This window comes from Chanos chanos, chromosome 16 (assembly GCF_902362185.1).
Source record: "Chanos chanos chromosome 16, fChaCha1.1, whole genome shotgun sequence".
Lineage (NCBI taxonomy): Eukaryota > Metazoa > Chordata > Actinopteri > Gonorynchiformes > Chanidae > Chanos > Chanos chanos.
In genome coordinates this window covers 9,049,114-9,066,613 of record NC_044510.1, presented here as the reverse complement: position 1 = coordinate 9,066,613, position 17,500 = coordinate 9,049,114, and the positions used below count along the sequence as shown (strand labels likewise).

Below are 17,500 nucleotides of genomic sequence, written 5' to 3'. Positions count from 1 at the left end.
GTTGTTGTTGTTGTCGTTGTTGTCAGTGTTTGTTTTTTTTTTCTTTTCTTTTCATGATGCCTGTGTCATCAACTTCACTCTTTGTGTGTGACATACTGGTCACCCACAAACCAGTATCACCAAACCAGTATCATGTTCTTTGCCATTCTCGTAGTTGATATCTTGTAAATGACACTTATTGCAAGCTCTTTGTAAATTAAACTGCATTGATTCTGAATTTTAATTAAAAAAGAATACCTTATGTTACCACACAAATGCGCGTACGAGTGTGTGTGTGTCTCCTTTCTTATTTAATGATACTGCTGTAGGCAAACATTCTTGTGCTTCTTTTAAATTTCATGTTTTGAGACATTAACAGATTCTTTTCTTTGCTGTTGGCTGTAATCAGATTTGAAGATGGAGTTCTAGACTTTTACTCTGTATGTGCAGAAGATATCCACAGTCGTTTTTAGTGGGGTTTTTTTTATTTGTTTGTGGGATTCGTGAATTGCGTGTGAATGGTATTGTATGATCTACTGACATGCATTGATGGTTGAGCTTTTGATCTGCACTGTCCTGCTCAATAAGCCTAAAATGCTTTGATTAGCTGCCTTGAGTCTCAAAGAGCTTAGATGCTCTGAATTTAAAAAAAAAAAAGAAAGGGAAAAAAAAAGAAAGAGGGAAAATCAATATCTTAATGAACCATGTGGATACATGTTCTGCGCGCGCACACATACACACACACACACACACACACACTCTTACTAAAACAAACAAAAGAAAGAACATAGGTGCTAAAACACAACACACACTTTTTTTTTTCTTTTCCAGGGATTACACACGTTTCGCAGATGATTTGTAACACAGTGAGTGAACGCTCTTAACGTTAACAGCGCGTCGACGGGGAGTGTTGGCAGAATGCGGTCCGTTATGGAACGTCTGCGCAGCCACGGGGCTGAAGCCGTTACGACCTTACCGCTCTTTTATCCTCGTCAAAAAAACAAATACCCCCCATTTTTACCCTTCACAAAAGAAAGAATTACTGTTTAGTGTGATTGAAATGTATGGCTGAATCAGTACAACTATTCATTACGGTTTTAACTGTCATCCATCGGGGGGGGGGGGGGGGGGCAGCACGGTTTTAAGATGGACAGGACAGAGTCGGTGGTAATGAAAGAATGCATATATGAACATCTCTATTACCTTGAAAAGGTAGGTATGTACTGGGGGTAGCAAAAGAAATATCAGTTGTGAGCAAATTTTTATTCTCTGTCAGATTTGGGTTTTTTTGCTTGTTTGTTTTTTTGGTGGTCAGCATAACAGCACAGACACCAGCCCATCTGCACAGACAAAGGATTTCACGTGCGGTACTAACAGACTGTCTGAATGCGGTCTTGGTATTTCTTATTTTTCTTCTTCTTCTTCTTCTTCTGCTTCTGCTTCTGCTTCAGAGAGAGAGAGAGAGAGGAAATGCTGACTCAGTGTTACTTCAATGACTGTTCCACTAGTCTAGCTAATGTGGACAGCTGATCGATTTGACTGAAGGGGGGTTCAACGGATGGTCTGATTAAGAGTGTGTGTGTGTGTTTGTGTGTGGGGAGTGTGATATTAGATTGGATTTCTCTCTCTCTCTCTCTGTCTCTCTCCTTTTTATCTGCCCCAATCTCTCTTGTTGGCATAACGATATAAAGCCCAATATTTTATTTTGATGGTGAAAGCAAGGTAAGTAGATTTGCTAGTGAGTTATGTTTTCTGGCTCTAATCCCTCTCTCTCTCTCACTCTCTCTCTCTCTCTCTCACTCAGTCAATCTCTCTCTCTCTCTCTCACTCTCTCACTCACTCACTCACTCATTCTCTCTCTCTCTCTCTCTCACTCACTCACTCACTCACTCATTCAATCCCCCCCCCTCTCTCTCTTTTATCAGTTGCTGCTGTTGTGTACCTCCCTCAATCAATAGTGGATCTCAGGACACCTGCAACTCTTTGACAGTGTTGAACATTACAACAGATGTAACGGATAAAGACACAACACTGATCCGCAAAAGCGTGAACACGGCCTGTGAAAAGTACAGCAATGTTAAATTACAACTCCTTCATAACATCTGGGACAAGATTCTTTTTTTTTTTATTAAAACTGGAACAGAGTCAAGTATTAACTTTAAGCTAAATCTAGTGCAGTATTTTGTTGTGTACAGTTTGTGACATTAAAAAAAAAAACAAAAAAAACAACCCATAAGCACACTTTATTACGGTAAATGCGTACGCGCATAAACAATTTGTGTCTAACCATCAGCACCTATGAACGCTAACTAAAAAAAAAGAAATGAAACGTGAAGGAGTTGGGCTAGCCTGTGTGGAGCTCCACTCTAATAACCCCTGGGGTTAGTCCTGCTTCATATGTTGTGCAGATTCCCAAAGACCTGGTTTTCTGTGGTGAGCATGTGTCTCTAATGTACGTGCAGTCACATATACGGCGGTATGTGTACTATTATAATTATTATCATATTTATTTTAACCAGAGACAGGCAAATAAGTCATGCAATAGTGATGCAGCTGCGTCGTGATTGGCTGAAAACTATAAATACATTTAAAACTGTGACGTTTTCCCAGCACACACTCTCTAAATTGATTTAAGTTCATTTTTATAGCTTTACAGCGGACTGTTGTAATTCATTATGTATAAGTGTATAAGACGTTAGACAGCACTGTGGTGAATGAAGATAAAGATCTTGCCGTGAGATTACCTATTAAAAAAAAAAAAAGAAAAAGAAAACAAAACAAAACCATTCTACTCATTTCTGCCACTGTCAGTCACTTTTTTGAGAAGAACAGTACTGTTATAGATGTGATGACGGTGATGATGATGATGATGATGATGATGATGATGATGATGATGATGATATAGCTACAGTTTATTACGTGCTTGATGAAACGAGTGTCTCTGATTCTATGACCGTCTCTCTCACACACACTTTCACTCTGTGCTGGTTCTAAAACATGCGTTCTGTGGGCTGAAGATATATGTGTTTTGTTTTGGTTTGGTTTTTTTGTATCTTATTTAGTCATAGACTTATGATTAAATTTATGCCTGGTTGTAGTTGGAATCTCAAGTTACCCTCCCAAAAACACATGTGACCAGAGATGCAATCTCCCATGAAGAGACTAACATCAGCCATCAAACGTTAGAGAAGATGGTTAAGGCAAGCAAAGTCACTACAGTGACAATCTATGTTTCATTTTCTCTTTGGTTCTCTCTTCCCTAGATTCTGCTATTCTTGCTCTGTCCATCTCCTTTTTCTGAATCTCTCTCTCTCTCTCTCTCTCTCTCGCTCTCTCTCTCTCTCTCTCTCTCTCTCTCTCCCCTCACTCTCCTCTTATTGAGGTGCAGTTGCTGTAGGCTCTGACTTCTGATGGGTTTGCCTTTAATTAAGATGTACTGTGTTCATTAAAATTCACCTTTGAATACAAACACACACACACACAATCAATGAGAAGTGTCAGTGTGCAGTTAAACAAAAAACATGCCTTTGAAAATGCATTAACCCCCCGATACGCATTTTTTTTTTATATAATTGGACAATAAGGCATGATCTTCTAAACTGGCTTGTCTCGTGCAGCGCGCAGTGACCCAAGAACATTTTCATCTCCCTCACACGCTTGTATGTCGAATGCAGCTTCGCCTTATCATCAGCAGGGGTCAGTATACCATTAACAGTGGTGACGGAGGCGCAATTAGCAATCTTTGGCATTAATTGCGCGTTTAATTAATGTCAAGGCGCGTTTCTGAGCCCATAGAATAAATGGAGCTATTTTCAGCCAATGCCAGAAACGGAGCGGGGGAAGACATATATTTGACGACACAGGCAGTGAGACTAGAGAAGTGTTTGAAAGGAGTTATCTTCAGATGTTCAAAACAAACGTTGCCTGACATGCGTGCCTCTCTCTCCCTCTCACTCACTCACTCTGTACCAGCACTTAACCTCTAACCGACACGGTAACTTGGCTTATAGTGAACACAGGCTTTCATGGAAAGCTTACATAGACAGGACGACTGTATTACGAAGCCCCCCCCCCCCCCCCCCCCCCGAAAAATCTTTTGGCATTTTGGCCAAAATTGCATTTTTATGTAAGCCCTAGTGACCCATTGCGAAATGTCAGAGGAGAGCTCCACGGAGGGACCATTCTCATTGATCTTTGGGTAGATTTATAGCAGAGAAAAGTCACATATGTTGAAAAAAAAATTGAATTTCTATTCTAATCAGATTATTTATCTTCAGTATCAAAAACATGTCCTTACGTTCAACATACGTGACAAAAGTGACATATGTTGAAAAAAAAAATTGAATTCCTATCCTAATCAGATTATTTATCTTCAGTATCAAAAACGTGTCCTTACGGGAATTTGAGGTCATCTGTGTGACACGTTCACAAAACTCGAGAATCATGATTAACTTAAGTGTCCATGTTGTTGTCGTTGTTTTGACGCGGCTGCCATACCCCATATAAAACAACAAAACAAATACACTTAAGCCCCGATATCGTCCTGGCGGGCGAAGCAGCAGTCGCAGGAAGCTGTTAGGATTCCAAAAACAGCTGTTTTGTCAGTGTATTATTATTATTATTATTATTATTATTATTGTACGGGAACCTTCTTAGCCCATAGTTACAATGTGTACTCGAACCATCGTCAGATGTTGTACGCGTGACCATGCTATTATAAACGACATAAATAACGAATTAAATAAGTATCCCGCCGGCATAACGCTTTTAACAGAGATGAGTACCGCAAGGCAGTTGTGTTTGTTCATGCCTTACTACTTGCGGTGCTCGCCGCAGCGGGCTGTGTTTACGCATGACCCAAGTCATGCGTAACTTGTCTTGTCTAATCAGCATTCCTCTTTACTGGCCGTTAGGTCTTGTAGCGTTATATCGCTGTACTAAGCATGATTTGAGACTAAAACGGTAAGTATCCTAATCGCAATGCGTATTTTCATTGAGTAAAGTTGCGCCTCCAAAAGGGAACGCTTTCGCTGTTGACACGCTGTTGGTCTGTGCGTCGTAAACTATAATCTCTAAATTCGGAGCTGCGGCTCTTACGCTCTAAAAACACCGGAAGTGGGCGGTTAGGAGCGAGAAGAGAGAGAGAGAGAGAGAGAGCGAGAGAGAGAGAGAGAGAGAGAGAGAGAGAGAGAGGAGGGGGCTGGGAGTGTGAGAACAGAAGCGAATGAAAAACTGCGTAGCCCACTGGCTGAGAGACACGGGCAGAGAGGTTGCCTTTCTGGGTCGTTAGCGCTTTCTGGAGCTTTGCTGTACTTTTATGCAAGACGACAGCGGATTTAAACGTCCTGCCAAGGTAGGTTTATGCTTCTACATACATCTGACCAGTCTTAACAAATACGCAATGTTGCCGAATAATTTATTCGGAAAATACATAAATATAGGCTCTGTAAACAAACTAATGTCCACGGTTGAGAGGCTGCGGCGGTTAAATGTCCATAAGGCTAGTTTTTAACGTTAAACGGTTGCTGTGTACTACTGGCTTTATTATTTGCCAACTTTTCAAGTTTTGTTTCCCGCTGAAAGGATTTTCGGGTTTATTATTGGCGTATGATGATTTTACAGCCTACTGACTGTACTTCTTTGCCACCGGTGTTTCGCAAGCTCCCAGCTCTCGCACTTATTTTTCATCGGATCAACAGGCGAAGAGTCCTGCCCCCTCTATCTCACGCGGCTGTCAAGTAGGCTACATTGAGGGGACGCGGCTCCCAAGCAGACAAACCCACATGTCAAGCATTCCAGTCAGCTTTTGGACCTTACCGTGACAGCTCATAATTTTACTGCGCAATTACTTGATTAATTTAAAAAGAACAAATAAAGGTCAACGCATTCGTAGGGCTGGAGCCTAACTCTTGTCATTGAATTTGGTAGCAAAAAGCAGCAACTCTCCAGTAGTTTTGGGGGGGAGAAGTAGGCAAGCCAATCCGTGGCTTCCCCTGTTGCGCCGCCAGACTAAGTTTAAACAGGTGAAAGTTGAACTGTGCTTGAAGCGCTGACGATAGGACTGTGCTTTTAAATTTAGTAGAGACGATATGAGAGCATTTACAACTTAGAATTAAGATAACGGAAGAATGTATTTGAACTTAGAAAACCTTTCGCTGAGTTGGTCCTTACCTAAAAATATTACTCTGTAGAGTAATATTTTAGTTCAGCTTCGAGATACTTTGCCTCCGGCTAGAGCGTGTTTCGTTTTAAACGCGCCCTTTCCACCTTTGGTAAATGCTTAACCTCTTCTATTAAGAACTATTAAAACAGCGCAGTCGCAACATTGTTTTAGTTTGTGGTTGATTGGACTCGTCGGTTGTGAAAAGCAATTTGGTGACGCCTGGACACAAAACAACGCAGAGTAGTGCTTTTTACATAGAGGGACTGCGTGCTGCAGAACACTGAAATTATACTGACTTTTACAATTGTTTATACATCGTAGCTACAGTACCAATAGACCTATAGATAGCTTGATTCATTTCCTGACACAAGTGCTTTGGTGTGAAAGTCGTAACTTTATTTTCTTTGATGTTATCTCATGTAACGGGTCTTCCTCTCCCAGCATGCTCTTTGGTTGTTTCCGTTTGTTGCCAGTATGAAGCTGAAGTAGCCTACCTGCGTGCGCGCGGGCGCTCGTGTTGTCTCGCATACGTCCAAATCGGTGAAAAGAGTATACGAAAACAAGATTCATGTTTATGTTTTGAATAATGCACAGCCGAGATGTTACTGAATAAGCGAACAGACAGATATTCCCCACCACACCATTGCTTCTCCTCTTAAGTAAACATTTGTGTTGAATTTGACTTCACTGAACATGAACTTCGGAAGTCGGTCACTGTACACAAGTGATGCGTGCACCTGAAACCAAATACAGTGAGCTCCGTAAGGGATTTCAAAGTATTTTCGCTGGTAGTTTTAAGTGTGTTCCTTTTTCGTGTTTTCAAATTCACATCCTTATCAGTCGACTCGTTAAATTGCATAGACTTAACTGTCACAGAATGTACCAGCACAGAGAGATGAAGTTCACGAGGTTGAGCAATTCATTTAGTCGGAGGACTTATCTTGAAATTCTTGTCATATGTACGTTGTAGCCGACAAGACTACTGAATTTTATCGATATTTATATTGTAGCTACATAAGAGGGCATTACTTTGCTTTTGTGAAAGTGTTTACCCACATGGTACAGTTTACAAACTCATCAGGAATTCTATAAACTCATCTGCCCTTGTGTTAACCGAAAGCGTTGCGTGTGTATGCCTATTCTTTTAATTACTGTTCTGTATTGATGCTTAGGAAGTACTTTCTTTGCGAGCTGGGACTGAACTCGCGGCACACAGTCATGTCGGGGGATGCTTCGTTAACCTGAAGAGAAAGTGTTTGTCTAGTTTGTTAACAGCGGAAAATCATGTAGGCTTATGTGTAATGTTAAAACAACAAACTTGTTATATCAGCAGCGTTTTTTTTTTATGTCACAGCATAAATTTCTAACGATACGCTGTTAGATCAAGAGTAGTCACACTGCGACAGTGGTAATTAACCAAAAATTAGGCGGCAAACTTGCTCTCAGAATTGGACTTTTCAGCTCAGTAGCTTGATTGCTGGCCTTTTGTGGGGAGGGCTTGGTGAGAGACTCAATGTTGTTTCTCTCTGAATGCCGTAGCTTGTTATCACAGAGGAATGTGCGGGTTCACAATAAAGGTACCTGAACTGACATCCAAAATTATGATGTGCAAGGGTGGACTGACGTGGCCGTCCAGTAAACTCAAATGATCCAGGCAGCGACGATCAGTAATCACTTACGCAACACTAGATGGTGAGGTCTGTGTTGTTAGGTTATGTTTTTTCAATAACATCAGTTTGGGTGGGTGGTTGGCGGGGGGTCGCACCGAAGCTGATGGTATGGACTCCGACCACACAGGATTTTGTTGCAGCTGCCCAGCCATAGTAAATACCCACAACTAAGCAAACAGACCAACATAAAAAGTAAACAAGGACCTTTTTTTGTCCTTTTGTGTGTACTGAGTAGCTGGGATGTCTGTTACGTAAGTGTGCTGTACCATTTGCCTCACCATGTTGTTTTTCCTGTCGGCTAAACAGCCTAACTGACATTTAATTAGATTTTTTTTCTCCCTACGATAAAATGCATCCGATTCATTTTATTGCGATAAAAGATGATGAAAATTGTATCCTGCCCTTTGCTTGTTAGTAATTGTTTGAGATCATTTCTGAGTAAACAACATCCTGAGAGATGAGAAATGCGGGAAAAGTATAGCCATCTCTTCTCTTCTCTTCTCTTCTCTTCCCTCGCTTTCACACACGTTTTATCTACAATCCCACCATGTAGCTGTTCATTCCATTCATCACTCGCAGCCATGCAGAAAGATCAGCTTGTCCGGTGAGAAATCAGGACTTTTTTTGCGCACGTCTCTCTATCGGTACAAGAGGCGAACGATGGGGAGACGTTACTTAAAACCGTAGCGATACATCGTAAATAAGTAATCGCATACGGCCGACTGCCTCCGTTGCTATACCGCCGGAGCGTAATTAAACAGCATCGCATCAGCCCGCGTGCCTACTGCCAAGGCAAAGTTTGCTCAGTTCATGTCCCCACAGTCAAAGCTGGTGTGAACCTGGGTGAATTGGTGGGGGCAGTGGCATTGGCACACAAAGAATTACCTCAGTGTGTTGGCCAGCACACAGTGTCCCCGGAGAGAAGTAGGAGAGGAAGGTGGGGAGTGCAGTGAGAGAGAGAGGGAGAGAGCTTGTGTTGAGTGTTGACACTGCTGTATGTTTTGTTTGGCTATACCATGTTGGAACACTCTCTCTCTCTCTCTCTCTCTCTCTCTCTCTCTCTCTCTCTCTGTGTGTGTGTGTGTGTGTGTGTGTGTGCGCGCGCGTGTACATGCCTGTGTGTGCGTGTGCCTGTTGGGATCTCCCTGATCCTCTCCCACAACTGGCACTGAAAACAGATTCATGCTAAGCATAGGGTTGATTGAGGTTGGAGAGGTAATGGAATGTGTGCGCACATATGTGTGTGTGTGTGTGTGTGTGGCCAACAATGCTGACCAGATAGAAAAAAAGAGAATGAAGATGCAGGGAACAGGAATAAGTGTGCTCAAGGTTTCGGGACAAAGCGTATATAAGAGATTCAATGTAACAATGCAGAATAAAGGATGTAGAGAGAGAGAGAGAGGAAGAGAAACAGAGAGAGAGAGAGAAGGAGGGAAGTTGAACGAGGATGTACGGAGACATATCGTGTATGTGAGCCGGCTGTCTCTGAATGGGGTTTCCCATCAACCGACTCTGGACTGTTCAGTTGGAGAACATCCCACTGTTTTTTTTTTTTGGAATCCTCACTCTCTGTTTCAGCTCCTCGTTCATGTTCAGAAAACATTTGTGAGTCAGCGGCGATTCACAGAAGAGGGATGGGAGAGAGGATTGCATGAGGAAGTGATGGGACACAAACATTTAAGACCGATAATGTGCAGAAAAAGAAAAAAAAAAAACAGAGAAAATGAAAGTGAAAAAGTGAAAAAGAGAGAACAACAGTGCTGAAAATGTGGTAACGTGATTTATCATGCTTCGGTGATTTCGAAATTTGTCAATAAGCATCTTTGAATTATTGAAGGACAACAGTCTTTTGCTAACGTTGGCTAACCATAAATAAAATAAAAGGTTTTTGCAGTATCACGCTCCCAACCGTGAAGCTGCAAAACTGACAAAGGTAGAAAAAAGTGGACAAAGTTTGTTATGAGGAGAGGGAGAATCTGTGGATATGGAAGATTTACCAGCACTTAAGACACCAGTCCGACCGTTTAAACATCAGGTCATGGGATTTCACCAGTTATGTGGGTACGAGTCCAAGTTCAGTGAGTTGGGTGGTGGTGTGATGGTTGTAGTTATAGGTCAGTGAGTTGGGTGGTGGAGAAATGGTTGTAGTTATAGGTCAGTGAGTTGATTGGTGGAGAAATGGTTGTAGTTATAGGTCAGTGAGTTGATTGGTGGAGAAAGGGTTGTAGTTATAGGTCAGTGAGTGGATTGGTGGAGAAATGGTTGTAGTTATAGGTCAGTGAGTTGATTGGTGGAGAAAGGGTTGTAGTTATAGGTCAGTGAGTGGATTGGTAGTGTGATGGTTGTAGTTATAGGTCAGTGAGTTGGGTGGAATGGTAGTTGGAGCTTTTCTTCTTTCTGTGGACACTGTCGTAATCCTCTGTCCCAAAGGCCAGGTCATAAATTGCTTGTCCCTGCCCAACACAAGGCTGTGTTCCTTTTTTCACTTCCTTATCTCTCACTCTCTCTCTTTCTTTCTCTCTCCTTCTCTCTCTGTCTCCCTCTGTCTGTCTGCCTCTCTTTCTGTCTGTCTGTCTCGCTCTCTCTCTCTCTCTGTCTCCCTCTATCTGTCTGCCTCTCTTTCTGTCTGTCTGTCTGTCTGTCTCTCTCTCTTTCGTTCTCTCTCTTTCTCGCACACAAACGGACACGCACGAGAAAAGGCACAGGCGCTTACACATCTTCCTCTTTTCCGTCTCTCTGTGGCTCAGTGACCAGTGAATAATCTGGAAAAGGAGAGTGAGACTCAGAGAAGAAGAGGGCAGAGATTACAGAACAGGCATAAAAACCCGGCACGAGAATACATACTCTTGACATCGAAGCCACTGAGACGTTCAGACATTGTCCCACCATAGTCATCAGCGGTGCCCAGACGAAAGGAGACGATCACCGTTTTTGTGCTCTTGCCTTAGAAGATTTGACACATCCGACATATTCAAGATGCTGACTATCAGCATCCGTATCCGTATGTTAATGTTAATGTTAAGTCAGAACATTAATTGTAGATGGAGAATAGCTTAAAAAAAAAACAAAAAAAACCAGCAAGCCTCTGGTTTAGTGAACACGGAAGAAACCAGTATCGCCTGAACTCCCCACAGTTAAACAAGAGTTTTATAAATTTCTCTGATTTTGGTTGCCACGGTGAATTGCAGCAACACGTGCAGCAACGTGTTGTAATCAAGGGGGGGAAAAAATCTATATTTAAAACTTCCTCACCAGAGGCAGCTCTGATATTGTGGCTGACGTTTGAGAGATGAGAAGTTTAGTTTTGTTTGTTTTTCACCGGTGAAGGGTTTAGTTCTGTCATATTCCTGATCCAATGAAGATGGTTCAAGTTCTCAGAAGGATTGAAGGCTTTATTTAAGCAATGGGAAGAGGAGGAGAGAGGAAAGTGGATGAGAGAAGGGAGAGTGAGTGAGAGAGAGAGAGAGAGAGAGAGAGAGAGAGAGAGAGAGTGAGAGTGAGAGAGAGGATGAACTCTTAAAATGAGCCCTCAGATTCATTCATTTATTCATTCATACATTCGCTCACACATGTGTTTGTTCAGTCATTCATTTATCATTTATCTTTCGCTCTTTCGTTCTTTCTTGGTTTGTTTATTCGCTCACTCACTTCCATATTTGTTTGTTTGTTTATTCGTTCACTCATTCATTCATTCGTTTCTTCAGTCATGTGAGTAGTAGAGACGTGTTTTTGTGGTTGACGAGAGAAAAAGAGAAGTGTCTTGTGTTCATACACCCACAGGGGTGTGTGTGTGTGTGTGTGCGTGTGTGTGCATGTGTGCGTGTGTGTGTGTGTGTGCGTGTGTGTATGTGTGTGCGTGTGTGTGTGCGTGTGTACGAGCATATGCGTGCCTGTGTGTGCATGTGTGTGTTTGTGTATATGTGTGCGTGTGAGTATGTGTTTCAGGGCTGGGGGAGGTAACCACTCTTCTCGCTGTATACTGCTTTTGAATGCTACAGCATAAGCACACACACACACACGCAAATACATGTTTTGATGTACATACTGACGAGATGTTTTTGTCAGTTGGAGCTACATTAGGCCTATGAGATGTCAGAACATAGCGTTTTTTTCTTTCCACAGCCCTGACACTGAGTCTGGTCCACTGCCTGTAAGGCAGAAATACTGTAAACAGAATATGCAGGACCCACACATCAGGCATCAGATTTGGACACTTGGGAATACAGTGTCGTTCAACGTGGACGTACACCTCACACAGCAAGATATAGGTTTGGGTTCACAAATCAAATGAGGAGGAATGAGATCTGATATATAGTTCTTTGGGTTTTGGCGATGAATCTATTGTGAAATTCAGTTGAGTTTTGGAATAAAAGGATTTGGAAACAGTTTATTATTGTTTCAGCCATTTCTGTTATTAAGCTCAATTCAAACCAAGATGCATGAAAGACAAAAATTCAATTGGAACATGTGCTGAAGTAAAATTGTTCAAGATTTGTTGCAGGAATATGTGTGTGTGTGTGTGTGTGTGTGTGTGTGTGTGTGTGTTATGTTGTTAACATATGAGCTTGTAGTGTATTGAATATATTGTCATCACAATTGAAAGCTGTATCTGAGATCACCCTCACCCAACTCCCAACTAACACAAAGCCAACATCCAGTCTAAAGAATGCTGCTTGACTCTGACACTGATTCAGATTACGTGTGTGTGTGTGTGTGTGTGCGTGCGCGTGTGTGTGCGTGTCTAGTGCGGGTCAGAGGCCAGAGTGGAAGAGGTTGCGGGCAGAAGTTGTCTCTTACCTGATGAGTCCAGAATAGATCAGGGGGGAGGGCTGATCTTAAACGGACCAATAGCGGGAGGGTACAGTCTCCCATGCTTACGTCTGAGCGTCTGATTAACTTGTGCAAACCTCTTTTGCTGATCCTTTGTCCTCCTCTGACCCGCTAGGTAATGAAACAGCGGAAATGACAAAGCAGCATTCACCTCTTTCTCCGTCTCCTTATCTTTCTGTCTCTCTCTCTCTCTCTCTCTCTCTCTCTCTCTCTCTCCCTCTCTCTCTCGCTTTCTCTCACTCTCTCTCTATCTCGCTTTCTCTCTCTCTCTCTCTAGCTCGCTTTCTCTCTCTCTCTCCTTCTATCTCGCTTTCTCTCTCTCTCTCTCTCTCTCTCTCTCGCTTTCTCTCACTTTCTCTCTCTCTCTCTCTCTCTCTCTCTCTCTCTCTCTCTCTATCTCACTTTCTCTCTCTCTCTTGCTCTCTCTCTCTCTCTCTATCTCACTTTCTCTCTCTCTCTCTCTCTCTCTCTCTCTCTCTCTTTCTGTCTCTGTCTCTATCTGTCTCTATAAGAGGAGTATTAGGCAGTGTTTAGCTTGTAATTATTTGATGTAAAGTGACTCAGGGTGATGCGTTTAAGGAACCATGCTGAACGATGGCAGTGCACCAGTGTCTCTCCCTCTCTCTCTCTCTCTCTCTCTCTCTCTCTCTGTATTTGGTTGGAGTTTTGGTGTTTTGCATTTCGGCGCTGCAGTACAGGTGGCAGGTTTTTTGGTGTGGATTTCTGTAAAGCTGTCTTGTTTGCGGTGCAGCTGTGGTGTGGTTTTGGCACAAGCCTCAGCGTTGTTCTGTTGCTCCACAACAGCAGATGTTGCAAATCTGATGAGAAAATCTCTCTCGAAACGCTTTCCATCTAACCATGCGACATTTGTTTTCCTCTCTCTCTCTCTCCTTTTCACTCTCTCTCTTTTTCTCCCACTCTTTCTCCTTTCTCTGTCTCTCGCTCTTTCTGTTACTCTCTCTTCTCTCTCTTTCTGTCTCTCTCTCTCTCTCTCTCTCTCCCTCTCTCTGTCTGTCTATCTGTATGTCTCTCTCTCTCTCTCTCTCTCTCTCTCTCTCTCTCTCTCTCTCTGGGCATGTGTAAATCAGCAGCAGAGAGAGAGGGACAGGCTGTTAAGTCTAGAGTGAAGAGCTGGGAGCAGGAAGAGAAGTGGCTCTGTCCCTCACAAGCCTATTACGAGCTTACCGAACAAACCGCAGCCAGCCCCATAAAACACGCGCACGCACACACACGCACCACACACACACACACACACACACACGCACGCACACACACACACACACACACACACACACAGAGATAGAGAGAGAGGGAGGGAGCAGGGGTGGGTCGGGTCAGACCATTTGGACATTTATTTAATCATTCATCAAAATAAAAAAAATTATAAGAGCATTAAAACACAAAAAAGCTAAAGTTCAGGGGCGTGTTGACGTGACAACAGCGTTGAGAAGAGATTGGGTGTGGGAGGTTACTCAGAACATCGGCGCTGTCCACGCAAAAAAACCGCCGCTGTTACGCCTTTGACACTTTGGGTTGTTTTTTTTTTTTTTGTTTTTTTTCTTTCCTGGTTGTTGTTTTCTCAGAGCTGAACGTGTCATGTTTTTTTTTTTTTATGGATTGTGAAAGGACACGGTCCGCTATGACATGTCTGTAACTTTCTCATAATTTCACTGCTGAGAAAGAGCTGAGGGTTGGGGAGAGAGGGAGGGAGGGGGGGAGGGGGGGGGGGGGGGGGGGGGGGGGGAGGCGATACTGATCCAACGGATCCTGATCAAGAAGATTGACAGCGAGAAAGAGAAAGAGGGATACGGAGAAAAAAGACGAAGAGAGAGAATGTGTTATACAGCAAAGGTGATATCTCAGTGGTGAAAGAGAGTCAGTGATGTGACAGTGTGATCGCAAAAAAAAAAAAAAAAAGGGGGCAGAAGAAAGTGAAGGAAAATGACTGATGACTGAGAGACGGAATGAGAGAACACAAACAACAGATGTAAAAAAAAAAAAAAGAGAGCGAGAGAGAGAGAGAGAGAGAGACGGAATGAGCGTTAATCATTTTGGTTTAGAACACACTCCAGGAAACTTTATCCTTTGCAACACAACCACACATAGACACTCACAGACAGACAAACACACACACACACACACACACACAAACACACACACAACAAAAACACTGTTTTACAAAACCTTTGTTTTCAATCTGTCTGAAGCCCTTTTTTTAATCCTGGTGTGTTTTTAGGTCTCCTCAGTGAGAAGAAAAACAGCATTATTAAGTCACACCGTTTGACACTGTGCCTGGGGGAGGAGGGTGTCTTTTCGCAGATTAAGGCAAGATGACAATGATTAAGATGATGATTATGACATGCTCTACCTTATGACAATCTCTGGGCTTTGGCCTTTGTGATTAAAATGACTGCTTGGACATGTCACTCCCTCTCTAATCTGCTTACTGACATGATGGGTGAAAAGTGATTGACTAACTCTGAGATGTTACAGCCAAACAGTCTCCATTCTGCAGCCCCATATGACACGAAAAAACAAAACATCCACCAGAACAAATGTTTCTTCTTCGTCTTCTTTGTCTTCGTCTTCGTCCTCTTCTCTTCTCTTCTCTTCTCTTCTCTTCTCTTCTCTTCTCTTCTCCTCTCTTCTCTTCTCTTCTCTTCTCTTCTCTTCTCTTCCCTACACAGTCTTTACCAGTTAAATGGCACCAGCCAAAGCCAAGTTCAAACCCTCACCGCGCCAACGCTAACACACCACAGTCAAGTTTATCTTAGTCCACTCGCTACTCACCAAATGTCGTTAGCCCTGTGGTTGTCTTTTTTTTTTTTTTTTTTTGCTTTGTTTTGTTTTGTTTTTAATCTTTCGTCGTAGCTTTTTTTTTTTCTTTCTCCCGCTGATGTCCCTGCGTGCTGCGACCAGACTGATTTGGCGGCGGAATCGAGTGAAAAGTGAAGGGTGATGTAAGGGGGAGGCGTGGACTCAGCGGGATCTGACCGCGTTCGACTTGTGGCAGATTAAACGCTGAAATATTTTCCGGGGTGAACTAAGGCCAAACTTAAGCAAAATACCTACATTAATGTATTTTGCTCAACCCCACCCCCACCCCCCACCCCCCACTCCCCCTCCAACCCACCCACAACCCCCACCCCCCTGCACTTGTTCTCTCTCATCCCTTGTTAGCCACCAAGTCAGAGAAAAGCTGAAGGGATTAGAAAGCGAATGAGTGTAGGGTGTTGCCTCGTGCTAGCTTTGCTCTTTTTTTTATTGGCAGCTAATGTTTATGCTGTCATCCTAAGAGCTGGAGCAGTCTGATGTGGGATATTTCGATGGCTATGATGACATTTTATGGTTGAAGGATTGCATGTAGTCCTGTCTCAGTGCTGTCTTTTGGTCTCGTCATTTGGCATTGGTTTCGTCCAGATGACGGGTTCCCCATAAAGACACTCGCGTCCTCACTAGACACCTTGGCGTGATGGATGGGATGCTACCAGAGTCATTGTCTCTTTTTGTTTAATGAGGAACAATGAGGAAACACAGAGAGGGAGAGAGAGAGAAGAAAGAGAGAGAGAGAGAGAGAGAGAGAGAGGTTTCAAGAGGAATATCAATGATTAACCACAGTAAAGTATCTTATGGCTAAGCTAAAAAAGAGAGCACCATAAGCAGTGAAGAATATGCATCTCTCTCTCTCTCTCTCTCTCTCTCTCTCTCTTTCTTCTCTCTCTCTCTCTCTCTCTTTTCTGTACACAAATGAACCACGGTTTAGCCACAAACAGGAGTATGTATTGGATTCAGTAATGAGAGTCATCCCTGATTGTCTGTGGCCGTCCTGGTGGATTATATGAACATTACAAATCCCCTGTCCATCTACTCATCCACTGAAAAATTATGCTGTTTACTCTATGTGTGTGTGTGTGTGTGTGTGTGTGTGTGTGGGCCTATGTAGAAAATAAACATGTACCCACACACACACAGAACCAACAACATAATTATTTTCTACACGCAACATACACACACAGCAAGCAATAAAAAAAAAAAAAAAAAAAAAAAAGGAAGTTGATTTGTCGCTGTCCAGGGCATTGTGGGATATGTGTCAGTGGTTGGAGAGCAGAGGGAAGTGGACAGAGCTGTATCTGGGTCAGTGTTCGGAGGTGCGCTCACCCCGCTCCTGGCCCACATTACACAGAATGAACACACACTGTGTGGCTGGTGTATTGATCTCCTCGCTGGTTTGATTTTTCTGTGTTAACGGCTGCGGCTGTCCGTCACTGGAAATGCACGCGCGCGTCGGCGAAAGCATTCGCACGCATTACAGTCTGCTCAGAAAATTTGGTTGGTTTACAGTTCGTTCACAATCTGCTGCTCTTTTTTTCTGCTCTCTCTCTCTCTCTCTCTCTCTCTCTCTCTGGTCACAGTAATGGGACTGACAGTGGTTAATATAAGTAGTTCCTCTGAAGTGGCTTAGTGGCTGTAATAGAGGGTTAGGAGAGTGCTTTACATGTAAACTGTAAAGCCAAATTTTACAGGCCATGGAAATAAAAGTCTGCTAAGACATAGCATATGTGTGTGGGGGTGTGTGTTTGTTTGTCTTTGTGACCTGAATGTATGCGTTGAAACTCTGATATGCAAACTCATACTATAGCACACACACACACACACCGGGCTTGGACACACGCGACGCTCGGGCGGCTCTTATGATATTTGACACGTCCTGGTGACCGTTCGAAGTTGCTCGACTGGTCCATGCCTCACACCCAATTGCCTCCAGCCCTGCTGTTTGTCCCGCAACACAGGTACGGGAGCACAATATGTAGGAGGCATTCTTGAGTGAGAGTGTCACAGTTCACACTCGCTCACAACC

General features: G+C 43.1%; 1 protein-coding gene across 1 annotated transcript in view; it reads left to right on the top strand.

The window, feature by feature from the left end:
• The first annotated feature begins 5,172 nt into the window (after positions 1 to 5,172).
• stat5a (signal transducer and activator of transcription 5a) overlaps positions 5,173 to 17,500 on the top strand; it is a 64,534-nt gene continuing 52,206 nt past the window's right edge. Inside the window, exon 1 of the mRNA XM_030793613.1 lies at positions 5,173 to 5,332. The gene's annotated coding sequence lies outside the window, so the exon portion shown is untranslated. The remainder of the gene's footprint in view (positions 5,333 to 17,500) is intronic.